At 39.4% G+C, this 24,373-nt stretch overlaps 1 protein-coding gene across 5 annotated transcripts in view; it reads left to right on the forward strand.

Annotated features, from left to right (window-relative positions):
* Positions 1-1,084: 1,084 nt before the first annotated feature.
* fhit (fragile histidine triad diadenosine triphosphatase) overlaps positions 1,085-24,373 on the forward strand; it is a 308,346-nt gene continuing 285,057 nt past the window's right edge. For all 5 annotated transcript variants that reach the window (XR_003832322.1, XR_003832321.1, XM_029432412.1 and 2 more), the window contains exons 1-3: positions 1,085-1,111; positions 6,837-6,922; positions 18,404-18,489. The gene's annotated coding sequence lies outside the window, so the exon portion shown is untranslated. The remainder of the gene's footprint in view (positions 1,112-6,836; positions 6,923-18,403; positions 18,490-24,373) is intronic.

Genomic DNA, 24,373 nt, shown 5'->3' on the forward strand with positions numbered 1-24,373 from the left:
GCATTGATCGTAATTCAAAATTCAGAATCAGTTGATGAAAGTTGGTGAAGTGGTGAGTCATGCTTTGTAAGGAGGGGGAGGGGCAGTAAAGATCAAAGGTCCAACAAAAACAAACAAACAAATGTAGACAATATGCTTTTGAACGACAGCGGACTTTACACATATTTTATCTATTAATTTTAACTACATGGAGTTAGATGCAAAATATTGTTAGGTCAGTATGCCCATAATTGGCTTTTATGAGAGTGATTCAATAATGTTCATCTTATAATATTTCAAGTTCAAAATATGAATAATTTCAGACCATTCTTCAATGTATCATTCTGTCTAAGCTTGATTATGGGGATATTGTATATTCATGCCTCTCTCCGCCTTAAAGCCTCTTGACTCCGTGAATCACATTGTACTACGCTTTGTCACACTCTCATGGTGTCTAAAAACACGGGATGGTCTTCTTTAGTCGACATAAGTGAGTTGCACTATGGAGTTTATCTTCAAAGCTCTATTGCAAAATCTCTGCTCTCTGATCACATCGAAATTCAATAAATATAATATCAGGTCGCAGGATATTTTAACGTTATCTGTACATGTTCAAACAGAACTTGAGCCTAAACGGCTATGCTTTTCACAAAAGTTATGAGTTACAAAGAGTTTCAAATATTAAATCTTCCATTTCTTTTGATGATTTTAAAATTCTATCCTCGAGTCTGTGAATGCTACATGAAAGTGCTTTTCTCACCCACTTTTCTTTGAATGTCAATTGAGTGTTTGTTGTGAATCTTTACGTTTTGTCCACGCTCAGTACAACAGTATATGTTATTGTCTACACGTCTCTCTTAAAAAAGGGATTGTGATCTCGAAGAGACTATATTTTTTTAATAAAGAACACTATTAAATTACATTTCAGTGATACATTTAATATAAATATATTCTCTGTCGCAGCTGTCAGAACTATTCCTATGTGCAGTAAACGCAACATAAAGGTTAACTTCCTTTAACTGTGGTATTTGTAGTTTTATAAAAGTGACAGAATCGGGTTTTCCTGTCTAACACGGGTCCTTAAAACTACACTTCCCACAATGCACGCGCACAATTCTGTCCGTCATAGAAGGTGAGTGTATAAAGCATGTATTTGTTGTTTGAACGTGTTGTTAGAAATAGCACTCCGTGTCAGTGTTTAATTCAGGGATATAAAAACGACTGGGCTGCTTTAGTGTTCATTTTACTCTAAACAGTTTTGTAACAGAGCTAACAAGCATAACGCGTCGTCTTATCTCTGCTATGTACAGAAAGACATCCGGGAGCATGTCAGTCCCTTTAAATGAGCTAACCTGTCCGACTGTATGTGATGTTGCATGTTGAAAAGCTTTTAGTTGCTGTTAGCTAACTAAATAACAGACGACAGTCGTTCGTTTTATTCGGCCGGACTTAAACCGATAAAGTGTATGTTGTTTTATTAAATGGTCGATTTGTCAGCGTCTCTTCCTCACCGTGGAATCCAGCCGGTACTAAACACTGAACATATGCATTTAGGCTATCTGCTTGTTCCTTATTGGAGCAATACTATGTGATACCAAGCAGGATATTCCAAACCTTATTTTATGGCTGGCCAATGTTATCAAACGAATATTCTAGATGTATCTTAATGCACACCTCCCCAGCCTGATGTATTTTGCATCTGTGGAAACGTTGTGATCTCCACTTGCACTTCACTAGTGAACCACAAAACTAGTAGTTGGAAGTTCAACTGCATTCATATTGATTTAAGTGGTTATATTACCTATTTCCCCTATTTTGTTGTGATTTTTTTAATTTACCATTTCTTCTCTATTGTAATTAAAGCACCTTTGATCACCACTTTTTCTTTTAATGCATTCGTCAGCCACCACCACACACTTGACCTTTCACCTTTTGTGTCACGTCTGCATGTGCAAAAAGGATAAACCTCCCAAATCCCTGAGGAAGCATCACCATGGCCTTGCTTAAGCATACATGATATTGACTAGCTCCCCTGACCAAAACCTTTGACTTGTGAGCTATGCAAGCTGAGCTCTCTACTGCAATTTATTTTTTCACTTTATGCCACATGCACATTGTCAACTTGATCATTCTTTTTACAAAATAGTTTGAACTACTTTAGTTAACCAAAATAACTAAAGCAATTTTAACATTTTATATCTGTATATATATGTATGTATGTATATGTTCAACAAGAACTATTAAAAAGTTGTTCCACCTCCAAACCCTTGGAGAGACATAACCAGAACACAGTGTAAAGTGGCCACCTTAAGAAATGTATTATGCTTAAAGTCTACTCAAACTTGTTTTTAGATCACTGTTATCATGATATGCATTTACAAGAAGTGCTAATGCGCTACATATTGTCTATAGTGAGGGGCATTTTAAAACCACTTCCTTGAAAAGAAGGAGTTTGAATAATGCACGTTCCAGCAGGTTGAATATAAGCTGTCCCATCACTTTTTAGACCATAAACATGAATTGTGTGAGCAACTGAACGTGATCATTTCTAAGTTGGAGGCAATTTAATTTGACTGTTGCGGTGATTTACACTGCCTGCTTTACTGGCAGTGTGATAGGATTTTATGCTTAACTTGATGGATAGTAGGCCTGTGGCCACAGCATTAGAAGTTGGATTATGCATTGTTTTTTGGTGGAAACGTTTTTTCTTTTTTGCAATCTATAAACTTTATATTTTAACACAGTTTTAGGGCTTTCATGATAACAATTATTAAAACATGCTTTATTTAAAAGTAAGATGGAAGAATATGACCGACTACAGCACACCTCCATGTTTTGGATTTTAGAATGGGCAGCAGTTTCATGTCAATGGTGGCAAGCATATCACAGAGTTGGCCTTTGGTCTCAGTGAAATCACTTTCCAATTGACTAAATGTTTCCTGTTTCCTTTTCTAAGTGAGTTTACAGGAGGATGCTGACTTTTTGAGAAATTCTCCTTTTTGCTGTATTAAAGGGACAATGTGTAAGATAGGCCATAATTTAAACTACAAAACATTTTACAAAATGAACTAACGTTATCAACAGAGAGTTGACGTTTTGTGTTGCAGAGGTATCTGCTGTAATTAGCATGCTAACAGCTAGCCCCAACCTGTCCTGTCTTGTAATACTTTTTTCAATGTAATGTTACTGTGGACATGTATTTGTGGTATGTGCATGTAGTATACAGTATGCATGTAAACAGCTCATTACATAATTGGCTTTTTTTTTTTTAAAGTCAATCAGGTTTGTCGATATTGTGCATGTGTGGCCTGTTGCCCAAAAACTTTGGTGATTTTGGTATCCTGAGAAGATCAAATTTCTTTGCATATTTCTACTTCTGTTTTTGCCATACACTATAAAATATGGACGTAGTCTCTGTTAGGTCACCCATAGGTTCATGAAGAGCCTTTGTAAAGCTGAAAGTGGGGTGCTCCGGCCTGTCGCCGTCTTGGCATTGACACCACCATCTAATTTCCGGCTAGTCCAAAAATGGGCTTTGAGGTGCGTCCGGGTGACGCAGCAGAGCAGACAGCTAGCGGCTAGCGTCCTGAGACTGCACCCACCTGTCACTCAAAGCAACCTCACCCCTAATATTGCGTAACTTTAAGTCTTAGTACAATTAAAATGGATGAGTCATATAATATACTGTATTTATGAATGCACCCCTGTACAGTTGTCATGAAAAGGGAAATGAGTTTGTACCCGGCTGTAAACATGTTTATTTCTGCTGTAAAGTTGGACATTTGAACATAGGGGTCGATGGAGATTGACTGCAGGAGGTCGGAGTGACCAGCTGGATTTGATTAATTTTCAGAATAATTTCTTCGCCAGTTTTCAATGATGCTGTTAAGAAAGCTCACATGACTTCACCCCCCTCTAATGGCAGCCATCTGTCCGTAAGGAAAACAGCTCCTCCTCTGAGATGTTAGTGAACTCGACACAAACACCTGCTCAGAGCTGCAAAACACATGTGTTGTCCTACGATTACATTTTACTGATTTGATTCTGTGCTGATACAAGTATTTTTGTTAGTTTTTGTTGCTGCTGCAAATATTCACTACTTTAGAGAAAATGCCATCTCATAGGTTGTACCAGTGCTAATTTGCATTGATGCATGTAAGTCCTGGTGGAGCCTGAGGTGTGTGTGTGTGTGTTCACATAAAGCATCAACAGTGTGCATCATTATATCAGTGATACTGTATCCCTCAGATCTGCTGACCTGCTTTACACCATAACTCCACGTGGAGATTTGCCTGTATCAATTACTCACCATCTATTCATGCCACAACAATGGCGTGCACAGTTGATTTGGTTTCTTTCTGCTTCATGTATAATTCAATAGAGCCGTGTCCATTCTCTCATAGCACCATTCTCTCTCTCTCGTCCGACATGCGGACATGTTGTGTTGGTGCATTGTTTGCGTCATTTCTGTCCCTGACACACATAAGTTCTCCAGTTGAATGATTGCTTTGTAAAATATAACTGAGCTATTTGATACGATGTTCAGATATCTCTGAGGAGATTACATATTTTATCGGCACCAAAACAGTGCTTAAAAGTTGTTACTTGAATTATGTAACAAGTCCTCCTAACTTAACCGCAGCATGCTGTAGGTCAGGGGTCGGCAGTTTGTTCACTGGCCGGCCGACTTGTATTTACAGTAGATTTACACTACGGTTTGTTTTAGGAAGTGTATCGTAGTGCAGATGTCATTTTGGCCATTAAAGTTCATCCAAACAAAACACATCAGTTTATGTTAATATGCGTTTGGCAAAACCTCCCTGCTCTGTGTTGTGCTATGAGACTATAGCTGTAATTGATCGGGTATCCACACTCTACACACTGCTTCAGTTAAGGCTTAGTGGAAATAGAGGATTTAGAATCCTCTTTTAATGGTAACACAGATATACTCCACACAGCACACAGTGACATTTAGACTCTGCTTTAAACCCATTCTAGTAGCAGTAGGCAGCTACTACACAGCACCTGCGGGGGTCCGGTGCCTTGCTCAAAGAGGCCAACTGGTAACGCTCCAGTACCAGTCCACATGCAATCATTGATTACTATCAGATGCTACAAGGTCATATTCATTGGGACTTATAGAAACGATAAAAGGGAAAACATTAGCTGTCATCAGGAGGCCAGCTATATTTGTTGGAGGGATGGATTTGTCCGCACCAGTACTGCAGGCTGTTTGTCATTGTCTTCCAAAATGACTCGTGTGAACCATATCTGATGTGATACTGTATGGGCATGGTAATGATGATGTGTGTGTTTTATTAGACCTGGTGGCTCTATGCTTAAGACTTTCTTAGGTTTAGGCACAAAACGACTTAAGATGAGGAAAGGATGGCGGTCGTGTTGACTGTTAGCAAGAGATGGAATGCAAACTTCACACTTCAGAGCCACACAGTCTCCTGATGGAAGTAAAGAAACGGGCACATGCGTAGCACTGGTGAACAGAAGCATTGTTCTCATCACAGCTCGCTTAGAAATGAACTGATCAAGGACACGCACTCCAAGGACAGAGAATGTAGTCTCTGGAACTCACTATGTCAAACATGATTAAAGCGGGCCAATACAGGCGGTGGTGGTACTATCATGTGCACACACGTGCATGTGAACCGTGCCTTCAGCTGGCTAGCAGCGTATTTTAAGAGTTGTAATAATTGTATGACTAAAGAAAATGACAGTTGTTACATAGTCTGTTGTAGTGTCTACGATGTGAATTCTTTGATATTAAATGTTGATCTGTTTTCTGTGGTTAATATTTGTTCCTAAATTGTACTAATGTATTTAATGGCATGGTTAAGATAGGTTTGAGAATATGACTACAAATACTGACTGACTAAATATTTTATAACAATTACATTTTTCATTCAAAATATTATTATTTACATAAAAGGACATTTTTGCCTTTTTAAAAAAAAAAAACATTTAAACATTTGAACATGTATTCAACATTTTACCTGTCACATATTTTTATATGTATACATATTTATATGTACTTTTATTTTTATTTAAATAATGTATTTTGATTATTTTAGTTACTAATTCTATATTTATATATGAACTAATATCATGTTTTACAGTATTTCAGTTTGAACCTTGTATTTGATAGAGGTGGAATAAAGTTGATTTAGAAATATATATATATATATATATATATATATATATATATATATATATATATATATATATATATATATATATATATATATATATATATATATATATATATATATATATATATATATATATACGCAAAATAAGCAAACACAAGATATAACCCATGCAACTAAATATCCAATAACTCTTAGGTATATATATATATATACATACACACACACACACACACACACACAGATGATGGTATTTATGATAGTTGTTATAGGTTGAACTAAAATAGCTGACGGAATTTGTCTAATTTGGAGCAGAGAGCACTTTGTCCTGTGTCACATTTATCCACATATCTGGGTATGTAGTGTCGGGCTCTTTGATAAATGCCAATAAAGTAAATGAACACACACTTTAACCTACATGTTATCAGGGCACTGCTGGCATTTTGTCTCGTCTTTGATACTGTAGGGAAATTAATGTAGCAGAAAGTTGGAGAGTTGTGTGTGTGTGTGTGTGTGTGTTAGATGTCAGAGGAGCTGCCAAATGATTTGCACTGCAAGGTCATAAGGTCAACGTCAAGGTGTGGACAACGGGGCTCTGCCGGACCTTAAGCTGAATATCAATGCTCCAGCTCTCTCCCTCGGTGGGTCTCACATTTACATCAGAAATCACATCCATGCTGCTTTCTTCTCCCATAGGCAAAGGGAGCAGAGCAGCCGGTTCTTTCTTTCTCAGCCACCAACACGAGCAATCCACTGCAGCACTGAGAAGGCATCCTTTACAGGTACAGATTACACAGCGAGCACACTGCCCACTGGATCCGTGTGATTTGGGGTTGTAGTGGTTTTGAATGTTTTAGCCCAATAATTACACAAGGCAGCGATTTGTTTTCTGCTCAAATGAAGCCAAGACTTGAAAGCTAGTTCAACAAGATTATTTTTCAAATGTATCTGCCGACAGCAGTGGGTTTGACAGAGAGCATTCTTAAATGCAATAACAAGAACTTTATAAACAATCTACATGACTCCATCAAAAAAACCTTTTAATAAATTATGTTTACAAATGGTAGACATTAATGTGAAGTGTACACAATTTGTCTTTAAACATACAAACCTGCACAATCCTTTTTAAGGTGGAGTATTCATCCTCCGTAATGCATTAGTGCAAATCAACTGTGTTGCAAACAAACCCTTGTGAACTGTGTGCAATCAAATGGCTCACTCATCAGTATTTGCGAGCTCACGGCGCTTTAGGCTGAAGCCCCACCAATCCACTCAGTGACTAATTCTGCCTCCATTCATTTCGAATGAAAAGTGAGTAATTTGCTGCACCAAGCTTTGCAGTTCTGGGAAAGGAGGACAACACATCAGAATCAGGTCCTAGGCGGGTACCAGTAAGTGATTATCCATAGTTATAGTCAGTACTTATCAATTATGTTAATAAGTAACAAGAACAATCATATGGCTGTGTATGACACGCATCTAAACCCTTCAGTAACAGATTTAAATAAAACTCGGGACAATCCCTTTTCTGCTAAGACATGACCGTGTGTTTGCGTTGCTGCTGATGCATGAGTTCAGTTTACACGTCTGATTAATTTTAATAAAAACAATCTAATATAGTCTCAATATTTACAATTCACTCGATCAATGCAATCAATACTTTTCTTCACAAATCTTCCACAGACCCTCTGCGATATAGACACAGACATTAGTCGTCCACAGACCCTCGGTTGAGTGTGTTTGGGCTACTGTTGAAACAGGAAATAAAATACAAGAAAGTCATACATCCATGTAAAGCAGCACCAGCAGGATATGTTCAGTTTGCATAGGCAATAACAAAACATTTGTCAGCATAAGGTTGATATCTGGACCGGCACATCGGAGTGCAGCCAAGTGTCAAGTTCTGCTGAATACAGAAATACTTTTAAAAAGAGAGCTTTTTTCTCTGGTAAGCAGCACAGGCAGTATGTGTTCATGGCTTTGAGTGGACTTGACTGATCTTACTGATTCATGCTCGTCTGCATTCCACCCTTCTAAGGAGATGTTGTACTGTATACCATTAAAGCATTTGATGGGGTTGGTTTTTGACGTAGCATATTCCGAAGGAGGCTATTTCACTCATAGTTTACACATGTAAATGGCCTATGAAAGGGGAGTTATGTTTAAACGGTGCTATTTGGCAGCTTCCTCCTCATTGTGCATTGCTGTCCAATTCTATGTGCGCTCTACCTTTAATGTATAAACATTAAGTAAAGCTGTTCGAAAGGCACTGTATGCTTCCAGTCATGTACTATTTACTTGTGCTCACTGTTTTCAGTAGCGTAACAAATTGATGGGGGACAAGTCAAAGTCATTGATGACCTTTTTGGATTATTCAAATGCAATAAAAAGAGTCTAGTGCGATAAGTATGATTATTTAGAATATACAGTTGCATGCTTTGATGCCCCTCTGCTGAGTCTATCCTGTTAGTGTTGCTGCAGCGGTGGATCACATCTCTTGGCGGGAGCTTAGTGTATGTCAATGTCAGCACCTGCTGAATGGGGAAGAAAAAAGACACCACAGCTGCCTGTCTGCAGATCCCAGCAGAGGATCAGCCATTTATCCCCACTCAGTAGCTTGTGCCATTAATCCATCTTAAAACCATGGCCCTCGCTCTCATGCACATTAACTAGTTAGCTTCTGGTCAGACTCCATTTGTTTCTGTGTGGTCAAGAAGATATTTTACAACAAGTGATTGCCAATGACAACAATGTCCTACAGGAAGGTAACCCAAAGTATGGTGTGAGGGAGAGGAGAAGGGAGATTGGAATTTGCTGTGAAGAAGACTCTTCACAACGCAATTTAATGTGCAGTAAAATAATGAGATTCTGCAGCACACATTAAAGATCAATGTCAACTTTGTGCCAATACAGGAAGTAGTGTGTCCTTTATGCTTTGAGACAAAACGTAAGGGTGTGGTGCATAATATCCCGGGGAATTATGTCAAAATTGGAAAGTATCTATGCCTCAGGATTTATGTCAAATACCGACTGTAAGTACCAAAATATGAAGTTGTGTGTCCTTTGTGTAGTGAGGCTGAAAGTAAAGCTGTCAGTAAGCTTCACCAGAAGTGCTTGTCAGATGGCCGAAGAGCTATGGAAACCCTTTCTTTCCACAAATTACTGATGTTGAATTAGGGGCGCTGCATCCAACGATTCCTGTAACCTTCCGAAACCGACTTGCACACCCACGTCATGCTGTGATTGGCCAGCTGTGCAGGGGTGAGGAAGGTTTCAGGGTTTGAACTTTGCTTACTTTTTTTCATTTGTTACCAGCACATTGCAGCATCTCTTTGTGCATTACAGCTACCTGTAGCAATGGAAGAGTGTGAAACCGTTGACATGGATGTGTTCCGCATCACCCACATGTGCACGGGGAACCCACTCAGCAAAGATAAATGAGTTCGACCTTATTTATTTGTTATTGACACCTTCACTGAAGATGTCCCCTGTCTGTGCACTAAATGCAATTCTAAATGTGGTTCATCATCATTATTTAGCTTATATTTGTCAAACACTGAAGATGACTCTTCTCTCTGCAGGATACAACCTCTCACACACACATTAATATACTGAGCCTGTGGGGGGGTGGGACTGATGCACAAAGACAGGCATGTTTCTCTATCAGCATTCTCACATTGTTTTGTAGCGGAGGTAGATGTTGTCTGAATCGCAACTCGTTAATCTAAAAAATGTAAACTCTTTTATTAGAATCACAACGTGTATATATTAAAGTAGCCAACTGGACTTAAGTTAACATTCAGCTGTTTGGGCGGCAGCCGGCACTTGGAGAGAGTGGTGTGTTCAGACACACTTCCTAGCATTTGCTACTGTGTCAGATCTGGTCCAACATGGCTACAGTAAACAGCCATGTAGTCTCACAGAGCCGGACCTCGCTCCACTCGGCACTGTGACAGCCACGCCACCTCTAACAGGTCCTGACAGTTGAGTAGAATGTTTTGCTTTGAGGTTGGTCGTTGGTGATGGGATGGCAGTTGGGTCTGGGAAGGTTTGCCACAGTTGCTTTGCGTGAATGTAATTTAATTTAAAAGAACATTCTGTATCTTGAAGAAGTGTTGGGACCCTTGGGTCACTGCAGACACCCAGGCTCGAACCTCTGCTGCCGGTTCCAGCTTGGTGTGTACTTCATTGAATGTAATTGTCAGTGAAGTTGATGAGGGATCATGTCTTTGTTGATAGGACCTCAGTAAGTTGGGAAGGAGACTTTTACTTGTGGAGAGGGATATAGGAACCACAAGTGACACGTACTGTAGGGGAATAAAAGTTGATGTGCGTTTCAGAAAAGACACAGCATTGACGAAAAAAGAGAAAAGGAACTCTTCATAGTTGCTGTCATTCTGCTGTCACTGCACTATATGTGAAAATGCACCATACAAATAACAAAAGTGTGTTTGGTTTAAGAAAATGTATTAAATGTGGAGAGAGGGAGATTAGAGAGAGGAGGCAAAAAGCAGAGTGTCAGTACATAGTAATCAACTACTGCTTGTTTTTGTCAGCTGTCTCGCCTCAGGCTTAAACAGAATTTGCCAAGCTTTTAAAGCAGGTATGAGAGAAGTGGAGATATCTCTTGCTTTACTGAGCCACCTTCTCTGTTTCACAGGAAAACTAAGCAGACACTTCCTCCTCGTTTAGCTAAACAGTATAACAGCTCTGTTTTGATTGTCTGTCTGTAAATGGTGGTGCAAATGCACCGTGCCTTGCTTTTTTGATACTCTGGATGTCAAATCATAAACTTTCTAATTCTAAACATAAAGGCATCAAAGGGCCACTCAAAAATTGTCGAAGTAGGTTAGTGTTAGTTTGACAATCAGACCATTCTATTTCCATTAATTCATTCAGTATGACACTGTGCTCATGCTAACCCAGGGGATGTCAAAGTCCGAGACAGTGGGCCCTGGCCACATCAAGTGGAGAATCCATGCCATAGACGCTTAACAATTGTGCCATGATGGCTTCATATTTCTGTTTCACATAACTTCAGACTACATCAAATACAAAAAAAGGTCTGTCCTGAGGCACTGATTAGTTTATAAGCTTGTAGCTTCACTAGCTACAGTGTCAAAGGAGCTTCCCTACTGATGGCAAGTAATATCCATCCACTGACATCATTTTCAGTAAACCGACACAAAAGCTACAATAGCGATTTGTAGGCACAGTTATCTTGTGAAGAAGTGAAGATGGTATGATGGTATGAAGATGGTATTATCAGTGCTCTTAGGTTGTTTAATCTGACTCTGGATAAAAGTGTTTCTCTAAATGTTGGACTGTTTCTTTAAGAGAGATAAAATGTAGGCCAATGTTAAATAAATGTTTGACCACATTTGATGGCACAAACCTAACTCGTAGAGCAAATTAGGGACAAATCTGTCCTGATTGGTCTCCCTTCAGTTCTTGACACAGACAAAATCCAGTTTGACATTTGTTTTAGTTAAAGAAACAAAAAAAACACACAAATCTTCTTTTAGTTTTATGCGTGGCTTTATTGCAGAGGATTTCAGCTATGTATTATCATTTGTGTGCATTATTACTGCCAGCTGGTGGATCTGTGCATGCTACACTGAGCAAAGACAGCAAATATTAGCCGCAGTAAATGCCAGATTTGTTCATGTAAGATCCCATAACCAGAGGCCATTAATGCAACAGAGCCTGTCAAACAGCATTTATTGGAATGTACTCAATAATTTTACTTGGTCACATTATAAAAAAAGGAAAACTGCTATTAACTATTTTAATTGGATTAATATGATGATTGATTCTGAATGTGTCACACTTAGATAAGAGTCATATTACTATATTATTATGTCAATCTGTGGTCTAAAAGGCTGAGGAAAGATGAAAGTTATGTTTTAATATGAATCAGTTTCTTTTAAAAATATTATCTGATCTTGATTTCTCAATGCATAATGTGCATCATTCCACTCTTATCTAAAGTATGTGCATATATGTGCGCCTTCACATTTTAGTCTAGACTCCATACACTTCTTCTCAGTCAGATTTAAACTCTGCTTATTGTAGTGTGACGACGTGGTTGCAGGGCAAGTATTTATTTTTTTCCCCCATTCTCAAATGTCCAAGTTGAAAGAGAATTCTGAATAATACCGTACAGAACCGTACAGCCAGTGCTTGCAAACTGACTTTAATGATCTACTTACTCATCTTCAGAATTTTCCCCAACTGGATGTTCATCCAGACTGCTGACTGCTTATGTGTATTTGTGTGGACACTATATTGCAAGTAAAGCTCTTTGACGTGACTGATGCAAAGAGGGTCTAGGGATAAGACCAGAATAATGTAAATCTTAGTCGGAGCAGTATGCTTGCCCTTAGCATGGAATTTTCCCGCTCTGACAGGCCATCACTCAATAGATCAGAGCAGTGATCAAGGTCACTCTGCGTCCAGAACCTTGCTGCCCCGGGTGGAGTTCTGCTGGAACAGGTCCAGGAGCTTCACTGCTGAATTGTCCTGCATCTGTCATGCATGTCAAAATATCAAGGAACATTAAAGCAACTCACCAATCGGGAAGATTCCAAACTCAATGAACTGACCCCAAAGTGTCTCGGTGTCAAGCAGGATTAGAGACTTTAGATACTTTAAATGCTAAGGGAGAGTCTTTCAGTGCACTCTATCCTCTGTGCTTCAGCCAAGGAGGCATAGGATCATAACTGAGGAAGAGACAGGAGATCCCTTGCACCAGCAACTCACTGTGTCGAGCATTCAAAGCAAAGATGAACAAATGTTGTTACTGCCTTCCAGAACAACCAATCTAAGCATTTTCTGATGTACTGTCCATATCAGCAGGATGGTGTTGTTCGCCAGTGCTTTCTGAAATGCATATGATCTTCACTAAAACGGTTTTATATGAGTGATTTCTAAGTTGACATTTGTATGGTTAAGGTTTGGCTACTTTGTTAAAGTGAGGGTGCAATCATGTTCATGGTTTAAAGAAATCCATTGTCAGTGTTTTTAAGAGATTGAATCCAAACTGCCAAAGTCTGAAACGTTGACCCAACCTCCTCCATAAGACATTTAGCAACTTTAGAACAACTTCGGTCCGCCTTTGCTACTTGAGATGGCAGCAGTAACTCTCATTACTGCAGAAGGTTGCTTGTTAGACTAAACTGTTCCTAAAAAACAATGCTGCAAAGCATGCTTCGTTCAGTTTATTCCCAACAATCATCCCTTTCACTAATAAAATGTTAAATACTTCCAGCATAGTGTCTTCAGATATTGTTTCTCTGAAGTCTTATGATTTCACTTTCTTGGGCTTGGTTCATGAACTGATCTGTAATTAAACTTGACTTAACTTAAATCCAATGAAACATGTACGTATGTATTTTCCATCCAGTCCTATGGAAATGGATTGTGATGACTTTGTGCCAAGAGGACTCTTGAAGAACACTTAATGTTGCTGTAACATAATTCTATTGAGGAGAAACTGGCAGCTCTCCTAATTTAATTTATTTTCTTTAAGTCAAAGAAAAAAAAAAATCAACATGCTTCCATTCTGTTTCATCAAAAGTAAATCATGAATTACTACAACTGTAGTTATTATATTTGAATGCCAAGCGCCCTGTGTGATATCTTTACTTAAATGAAAGTACAGTACGTGCAGTCTGTATAGAACATGCTGTTGATTGAGAGTGAAGCAGGCAGCTGTGTTCAGGAAGACTTGGGGCTTGTGTGCGTTGGACTTAATTTAATTGAGGTTATTTCAGAGCTGACCCTGTATGCTGTTCTTAAACTAGATTCAGGTTGCTGAAATAAGAGCAGATGCTTGCACATTTTTATTTTTTGATTTTAATAGGGGATCAAATCACTTTGAAGATGCTTTGATGTCTATGTGTTAATGGGGGATTGACATTTCAACAAAACCTTCACACTTACAAACTTAAATTGAAGTAACTGAAATGTGAATTATTTATTACAGACGTATTCAGACAATAGACAACTTATTTGCTTTAAGTGGCTTCAGTTGTGTCTTTACTTATAAAGGTAATACAATGATAGCATGGAGGCTCCACAGTCGGAACCAAGAGCGCAAACTCTTTGTTGCTCCCACATTGCCAACAGTGGTGCTTTCAGCTACACTCCTTCCGTTCTTATCTTGCACAATAAAAGCACTAGATATAAACTGCATCACTGCTTACCATTTCACTAAGAGGTAAAACGGAATACATAGTTTACAGTAGCTATTCTTAGGTGTGTCACAACCAATTGTAGCCTCAGTAGTGCTCCCATTAAAAAAATATCTACAATAAATATCTAAATAAATTAAAGGATACGCAGAAAAAGATGAGCAAAGTTTTCAAACATGAAATTCTATCTCGCGTTCTACACAACACACAGTATGTCATTTCTGCCGCTTGGGAACTTTCCATCAAAACCATAAGAAAAGACAGACATTGTGAAGTAGCATGGCATCATGGGTGGTGTTAAACAACCACCATTGCTTATGAAAATCTCTCTGATGTGACTTAGGCAGGAACCATTTTGACGGACGAGGTAAGGTATTCTAGTTCTGTAGCTGAGGGTTATGAGTTGCGCCTATGCTTGACGGTAATAAAGTAAACCAAAACAAATAATGTAGTACTGTTACTGAGTATAATTCTCTGACACTGTACGTAATTAATTACTTTAATCAACATATCTTGCTATCCTCTGCACCTTAACTATTATTCAAAGTTTGAGTCTGAATAATGGAAGCATATAGATATATCAATAATTTCTGTGTGACAGGGAGAAGTAGGGCTAGCACGGTTGCTCTTGGCTTTACCTTGAGAAGCTCTCAGAGCACATCCTCCGTACACTGTTTCTGGTTCTTGTGTGATGGTGCCTCCCCTGAGATTCTGCCCCAATTGAAGGGGCTGAGGGAAAAAAAAACCCTCCTCTGTTAACTCGAAGACTGATCTGACACGATATCTGCGCTGTATTTTCTACCACTGTCCTTATTCTCTCCTCTCTCGAACTTGAGGGAGATTCTTGTTGTCTCCCAGAGTGTCCTCCTTCCGTCACTCTAATCAGCCCTTTTAATTACTCCCACTATCAGCCACGCAATGCCTCCCTTGTCACCCCTGGGAATCTCTGCCTGGAAAAGGAGAGCAATGGAAGGGCAATGCAGGGGCGGATGGCAAGCAAGAGGCTCATCAGTGTGACTATGGGGAGACCGGGGGCTGTGGTAATACAAGGCCTTTGCCAGTCCATCAGTGACACTGCCAGCTCGCCTTCCTGGCTTCTGGGCAGCTGATGTCGTGATAAATGGGCTTTTCCTGCTTTCCCAATCAAATCCAGCACCATCCTCTAACAGCACTGCAGACAGCCAGGGAAAAGAAAGAGGCTAAATAGCTGCTCAAGGGCTTTGGTCTCGTATACAATACGTTGTGAAGTCAACTTTATTGAGTTCTTTAATGTTCAGATTTTCCTCTTAAATTAATAATATTTAATATTTGTTTTGTGCTTTACTTGGTCACACTGTGGTTACTAGTGGTAACAGCAAGTTCATTTGGACAATGCATGCCCCAGACTTCTTTGGCAGAAGTATTGACCAGAGAGCAGCGAGCACCCTTTGAGCAGCTTCTGTCAGAACTGCCCCAGATGAAGAACAACCTGTGGATGTGTTTACAGCATAGTCACACACACTGTTTACTGATGGAATTCCCCTTGATGTTTTTATATAAAAAAAGACTAAAGAATATTCTTCAATGTCACCCTATTAGCTTGTTTCTGAGCTTTTCAATGATACCCCTTAGCCTATGTGTCACATTATGATACATAAGGAAGACAAACACCATCCCTGAACAGACACGCAGGTTACAATCAGCTTTTTTAGGCCAGGCCATCTGTGTTCTCTCCCTAAGCAATCTGCATTTACATACCTATTAAAGTGAATAGATTGTTAGCTTACTTTGACAGCCGGTGTGATTTTGCAGAGGATTTGGAAGTCTTAGAACTCTTTTTTTCATAATCTAAACAAAATAAAGTGTTCCAACACACAACTTGAGCTCTTTATTTAGTTTGTGAAGGACCTAAAGAAACTTTGTTTTAAACTGCACAGATAATCCTAAACTTTAGGACCAAAGTACATCCGACTGCACATGTGCACCGACTGCACATCCGACTGTGCACCAACTGTATGTATTTACTGTAATCACCATCCTTGATACTACTTTTATTAAGTGATGACACACACCATTTTCATTTGTTTCCTTTTTCCTGTTGTTTAGCCAAATAGAACAAATGAGGAGCTCTTCTTCCTGCTTTCAGGAGGTATCCATGATGTCTTCTAGTGTGATTGTGTCTGCATGCAGATCCCCGATTTATAGTGTGTTTAGAAGCATTGTGCCGCTGCCCGCGTGCAAGTCCATCGCTGTCCGCATCTTCATCCATACTGATGTATGATCAAAGCTTCCATCTTAGAACCATTTTAGTAGCTATTCTAGGGGTGTTGATGATATCACATGATGTTATGACTAACAGGTACAGAACAGCTAGTACATGTACCCTCATTTCCAACTGAACTCCTAAACCTGTGTTATTAAAAAAATAAAAAGTGCTTGACAATGTGCTTGATCTGTGCTATCACTTGTAAGCACAGGCATTGTCAGATCACCCATGGCTTAAACTCTGGGAGTATGACCAGAGGACATTTTCTCAGATGGAAGGACAGAAGTGTGAGTGGAGCTCAGGTTTCTAACAAAGCAGTGTGAGAGGACAGGAGTTGATACATTCTGTACGTGAAGGCTGAGACCAGTGCTTTATATACAAAGAATAATACTTTTAAAGTAATCTCTTTATACAAGTATTTTAAATGCCTTGCTACAGTGTTTTGGACCAGCTGTATATGAGATAAAGACACTTCAGTGGTGGCAAAGTCTGAAGTGTGTACTGTAAGCTGTGTGAGCAAATCAAAAATGTAAACAGTCAATGGGAGTTTGCTCTGCCAAAGATATATGGCTCCATTATGTACATTTGCAATCAATTTTGCAGATCAGTGTGTTGCCTTTTTGAGCTCTTATCTCTCCAATTTTATCCGCTAAAGTAAATCTTAGAATATTATGTTTTGTCTCCCTGTTGAACCAAGATACACACAGCTATTTCTATGTAGCCGTGTGTACCTTAGTTCACAATATGAGAAACAATCATTGTCATATTCCAGGGGTTAGCTGAGAGAGCTTTTACCTCACATTCAGATCCCTCACACAATAACAATACCGTATGATGTAATGTGAATTAAAGAAACATTAAGGTGGAATACATATTTCATCTGCAGTGCCTTGGTGTATATATATTGGTATTTAGGCATGTGAATCTCAAGCACTGCAGTTTATTTATTTATGTTTGTTTTTTTCATATTTAATGAACATAACATCGAGTGACTGAAGTGGTGTGGCATGCAGAACTGTGTTGGCGTCTGCAACTAAAACAAAATGTGGACTGTAAAGCATACAATATTTTTTAATTGTAAGATGTTTTTTTATTTGTAGTATTGCACTTGAAGTCATCCAACGTGATATAACGTTCCCCTTATGCCATCCCGAGAGTAACACTGCTAGCGTGGCAAAATATTAGCACAGAAATATTTTTTTTATCCCCAATATACTGACCACTAAGTAGTTATGTTGATTGTTCAATATGTTGGTGCCTAGTATACATGACATCTTTGTATTTATTACATTTTCACCTTTTGTTCATTTGCTTTCTGAGCTGTCTCTGAAGCTATCACACAACTGTGCACTTTGAACATATAGTACCTACTCCAAAGATACTGTCAAGTTATGCATGATACAGTATTGGCTTTTACTTATTCTCCATTCACTCCAATGTTTTTTCCTCACCCACCATCTTTAGAAGTCAGTCCTTTTTACTATATAAACCATTAATAATGGCCCAAGCCCGTGACTGACGCAATATCATGTAGGTTAAAATTCTGTTGTGTATATGGGTGATTGAACTCATTAGCAGAGCTACAGGCGTGACATACCTGTTGGGATCTGTCTGGGGGCGTCTCGGCTCTCTTTGTCAATAGTGAAGTAGCTTCCTGCCAGAACGCTGCTGTCACACGGGCCTCATCCTTAATCATTCAGCGTAACATCCCGGCTCACGACCCCCATATGTTTGATCACAATGTGACAGAGAAGTCTTATTAGTCCTCCGTATCCTACAGTAATTAAAGCCTTGTTATTTTCTATTCCCTCTGCCCCCACCAGATCGAGCAACACTTCTCACCATCCGTTCCTCCATACTCTCTAGAATTGTCCATCTGCAAGGCGGTGGGAATCCAGCAAGGTTGACGGTAAGTGTTTTTACTGCATACAGGACAAAAACAATGTCTGAGCCATTGATTTTCCGTCTCTTTTTCCTCTTAAGGGATGTAACAAAGTTGATTACAGATAGAATAAACATTACATGTTGTTTTCACATCCTTTCCTTTAGTGCAAACTGCTGCACACACTGTAATTGTAGGGCTGTACAGGAGGGCCATCGAGTACATCTTAAAAATAAAGACATGATTATTTTAGTATTATTTAGTCACTGGGCCCCTGGTTTTATACTCTCAAGCTTCCAACAGCACTGTGACATTTCACAGTAGAAGAAACCATTTATGTTGTAAATTGCATTGCATTTTTGAGATGTTTCTGATGGAGTTGTGAGTGAAAGGGTGTTTTATCTATGTTTTTGAAATATTGCAGTTAATGCTGTGTAACACCACTTCGATCCAACCAGCCTTTTATTGTTGTGTACGTGCTGACACAGGTACACACAGATACAACTGATGCAGTCTAATGGAACAGTAGGAAGTTCTACCCTCGTGAAGTTTCAGCTTTTGTTGAACCTGTTTTTATAGAGGTGGTGATTTCCCTTTATGGTCATTTTGGAGGACGTGATGTTGTTTTGTGTTTCAGGGAATGGCTTCTACTATTTAGTCATCTTTTCTTCTATAAATGACCTGTAATAAATGGGGTAGACAGATATATATTTGCTTCTATGATACAATGTTATGTACAGCTATGCAGTGCGCAATTGGATGCATTATTGCCTACATTAAACATTTAGTAAAACCAATCCAATTTAAATAATATAAGAGTGACTGCTGAAGAGCAGAAAGTAAAATGGCATTTTGCATGTAGAAAATAACATGCATGACAGCTTCCATTTTGTAAAGTAATGTCCTGTTATATTAAGGCCACTTCTGGCGTGTTATAATTTAATTGTCTTATTTTAATTTAAAAACACTGAACAGTAGCTCAATTCTGGTTTCACGCTGAAATAAATAAAATGTGTGTGTGTCCTGGTTGTTGTTCAGCGATACAATCTTGGTGCAGTAGTGTGTGACAGTAGTAGTGATAGGTGTCGGGTTCATCTGTAGGTAAGCTAACTTTGCTCGCATTCAGCAGTGGAGCACAGCAACAAGCTGAAATGATGGTGAAGGGTGCCTGCAACGAGGCCACAGCGTCCGCACTTTGACTCCCAGTGGGGGAACCTTTGTTGTGTGTTGTGCCCCACTCTGTCTTTGTCACCCTGTCTCTGTCTCTCTCTGGTTTTGTGAAGAAATACATCTGACAAATGCTCTACAAAAATATACTTTCACTTTAAATATAAATTGCTCCATCATTGTCTTAATCAGGTACTATAGTTTTGAGCAAACATTACTCTAACAGGAGGAAAGGGTATTTGTTGAGGAATATTTTTAGTGGCGGATGATCAGCATTGTGATGTGTTTTTGGGTAACAATGGAGCTCTGTGGCACAGAGGAATAAGATGTATCAGTCTTTGATACACAAACAATACTTGTTAGTAGGATATACAGTATGCATTGCATTTATTGCAATGTTCTACACTCAGAGGTTAAAGTGCAGTGGGGCCGCTGCTGTACTTGCAGTTATATATAATAACAATATTCATCTGGCAAACTTGTTTTTTTTATAACCATCTTGTGAAAACAGTACAACTCAAATGCACTGTATGCTAGCAGGCCAGAGAGTAGAACATTTCCTGCTCAGCAGTACGGCATCTATTAGAGGCTGACGTTAACTGCAGGACCTCAATTATGTGCCACTAAACCCTTCAGAGAGTGAAAACAGAGGGAGATGCAAATGATCATCTGTAATAGTCCATTTTAAAAAGCCTATTTGTGCTCTGTAATGGTGTCTAATTTTAAATGATTCTGTCCCATATGCTAGCAAATAAATAAACACACCTACATCGGTTTCTGTGCACTTTGCAGTTTGTGTGCATGAATCTCATTTATCTCAGTGTGCATCTTGTGTCGCCGTTGTTTTACAAATCTTCTGATACTGTACCTTTATCACAGCTTCTTAGTTTTCCCACGAGTGGTATCCAACCACACCCATAGTTTGTGCTTTGGTTTTATTTGTACAGATTTGAATATGTCTGTGTGAGCTTTCTGCCACCACCGTGGACGGTGTTCATTGGAAATCATTTATACTAAAGATATAGAGCTTTTAAACACTGTTGACAGTGAGTAATGTGGATTATCCAGAGTTACGCGGACACTGATTCTGGAAAGACAAATTTGTGTTGATTTTTCTTCATATCTCATTTTTCAATACCTTTCGTTTCATTGTGTTGGGGCGGAATTTCAGAGACTTGTCCTATAACAAAATGTTAGTACATTTTAGTTCGCCATTGAAGTCCATCAGCCTTCAGACAGAATACATTTAGTGCATAGAGTGTTACAGCTCCTGGACAGTAATCTGAAGGGGAAACGCCAGGTTCAGTATCATTTTAAAATTAAGAAATCACATTTTAAATCGGCTTATTTAACCATTACTGTTTCCTCCTGTATACTAAATTATATTTCTGCAGTTTTTTAGACTCATAATGTTCTATGTTATGAAAGGAGCAGGAAATGTCTTCTATTATTCAGCAAGCCTACTTTAGAAATGTAATTTTCCTTCAGAGATGATGCTCTACTATTTGGGCATCATCATTCCAAGATGTAATGGACAAGCACAATAAAGAGGAGACACTCGATAAATAAACATTGGAGCCTGCCACTTTAGTTTATATGTTAGAGGCAAACATAATGGTGGAAGGAAAGGTTTTTAAGTAACTCTATTGCTCATTACTATTAAGTAGTGTAAAACACAAAAGAAAACATAATCCAGAGCACTGCATTCACTAAACTCGTCATTTCAAGGCTTTTATAGTAGGATGGTATTTCTATAGGAAGGTAGAACAGGCTTTTCTGGCAGGGTTTACTGTCTTAGTAATAATAATAATAATATTAATAATAATTTTACAAAATCCCATCCAACAAATAAAAATAATACATCAATCAAAAATATGGATTAAAGTGTTCAAAATAACGCTTAAAACTAATTAAAATAAGCAAAGGGTAAAAGAATTAAGAAAAGCCAAACCGTAGAAGTGAGTCTTGAGGGAGGATTCAAAGGAGAGCAGTGGCAAACTATTGCCCTGACAGCAACTGTTCTGTCACCCTAGGTGTTAAGCCGTGACCAGGGAATAGCTAACAGGGCCTTATCAGAGGACCTCAGGCTACGGGCTGATACGTAAGGAACTAGAAGCTCAGCCAGGTAGCTCAGTGTCATAGCAGACAGGGCCTTAATGCTGGTTGCTGTTTGATAATGTGGCCAAAAGGGAGTCAATAAAGAGAAAATAAATTGGTCCTAGAAAGTTGCCCTCCAGCGACCCATACATAGACGATGCTTCAGAGTTTGTAAAGCCATCAACAAACACATCAAATGTTCTGTTTGACGAACATGAAGAGAACCACTGGAGGTCAGACCCTGAGATACTAACCTAGTCAAGTCCTATTTATTTATATAGCACATGCAAGTGCTGTTCAGACAAGTAAGGTATTAAGCACTACATTTTTCATAAATAAAAGAAACGCCAACATAAACCTCAATGCACACATAAACAATGCATAGGCACAGTCACAATCAGCCACATCAGGAGGAGTCAAACGCTAGAGTAAAAATATGTTTTGAGCCTGGATTTAAAAGAGTCAATGAAGGGGGCCGATCTGATAGGGAGGGGGATGCTATCCACAGTCTAGGGCTGCAAAAGAAAAAAGGCATGGTCACCCCTGAGTTTACGTTTAGATCAGGGGTGTTCAAACTACGGACTGCCAACTGCGGCCCGTGGTCCATTTTTAATTGGCCCGCAGCAAATTCTAAAAGTCTAATGGAATATGGCCCAGATAGAAACTTACGCTTGAATGTTTTGTACTTCTTAGTTCTAACACAGACACACAGTTTTGACTTGTCAGCTAACTTAAAACATCACGTGTCAGATAAAACTTGTGCTTTAGATGTTTACTGATTACATGTGATGAGAGTACAGATGCGACAGACACCGCACAGCTGTTCTTTTTCTTTGCGGGGAGTTGACGATAACTCTTGTGTTACGGAAGAGCTGCTTGGTCTTAGGAGTCTAAAGGGCACAACATAAGTCGAGCACGAGGACTTTACCACAGAGAATTTCAAGCTTTCCTGTCTGATGTCGATGCTGAATACGGGGACGCACTCCACCATTCTGATGTGCGCTGGCTGAGTCGCGGCTCCGTGCTGCAGCGGTTTTATTCCCTGAGATCAGAAATCGACCTGTTTTTGAAAGAGAAGGACCGACCTCTTCATGAGCTCAGTGACCCTCCATGTTTAGCAGACCTGGCATTTTTAGTTGATCTTACTGGTCATCTCAACACTGAACAAGAGCCTACTGCGCACATGAAAGCATTCTGTGTGAAGCTCCGTCTCTTTGAGACACAACTATGCAACTTCAATGTTGTGCACTTCCCCTCTCAAATATGTGAGCAAACATTTTCTGTTAACTCTGAACAAAAGCAGATTGAGAACCAAAATGAGCGACAGCATCTCTGTGATGTCCTTCGTATCTCAACCACCAAACTTACTCCTGACCTGCAGCATCCTTCAGTCCAAAGCATCACTGTTGCCACTGTTCCCATTATAGGAGAGTTAAAACATATATTACACAGTATTCATGTTAATAAGCTCAATTTTTCAATAAATTCAGTCAATTAAAGTTGATAACATTTTCTAACTAATGTTAGTTGATGTGTTAACAAGCCCAATAACTTATTTGTTAAACAAGCTTGAGATATATCCATCCCCTTCTCCCTCACCCCCCCCCCCCCCCCCCCCCTCCCTGTTTTTTTTTAGGCAATATACCTCAAAAGTATGAGTGGCCCAGCCCTTCGTATATTTTTCTGCATGTGGCCCTCAGTGAAAAAAGTTTGGACACCCCTGGTTTAGACCGTGGAACAACCAAGAGTCCCGAGTCAGCCGACCTGAGGGGCCTGGAGGTGGAACAAGTTAGGTGCTCTGCAATATAGGAGGGCTAAATATTTAGGACTTTATACACAAACGGGAAACTGAACCACACTAGCAGCCAGTGGAGAGAGACCAGAATAGGAGTAATATGGTCCCTCTTCTCATGCGTGCGTGCATGGATATTTATTTTTGTTCACTCCTCTCCTTTCCTCCGCTTTGTCTCTGACTGTAGGTGTGTGTTTGTGTCGGGAGCGAAGCCCCACCCTTCGCGAAACAGAACTCAAAATTGGTTCCCGACCCCTAGTCTACACTATCTAGAACTTCCTAATAAGAATTTGGTGGGTATTCTGTCCAATGGGCTTAATGATGGACAGAAAGTATCCAACTGACGACAAAATAAGTCCGGTAAAGAAGTGGGGGAGTAAATCTTTAATTGAATGTCTGGAATCTTGACTGTGAAAAAAACGTTAAACTTCCAGTCTGCATTTGAGGCGATGGGTACACTGGGAAAAACAGGGTTACCTAAATGATCAATGCTCTTAAATCAGAACGTAGGCTTGTGCTGGTGGGAGGTAATAAGCTCTGAACAATATTTTGGTCTTGCACTTTTATTTCACTGTTTTATAGTTACACATTTCATATGCTCATAGTGTACTGAGAACTGTGGTTTCTTCCAGTCTCTCAGTCTTCCTACTCTCTTTTCATACTACGGATTCTTTCAGGGATCCAAGGTGATACAGAAGGTATACTTTTTAGTGAACAACAATATTTAAGGAATCCATCCATCCATCCATCCATCCATCGTCTACCGCTTATCCGAGGTCGAGTCGCGGGGGCAGCAGCTCAAGTAAGGAACCCCAAACTTCCCTTCTCCGGGCCACATCCTCCAGCTCCGACTGG

Source organism: Cottoperca gobio, chromosome 5 (genome assembly GCF_900634415.1).
Source record: "Cottoperca gobio chromosome 5, fCotGob3.1, whole genome shotgun sequence".
Lineage (NCBI taxonomy): Eukaryota > Metazoa > Chordata > Actinopteri > Perciformes > Bovichtidae > Cottoperca > Cottoperca gobio.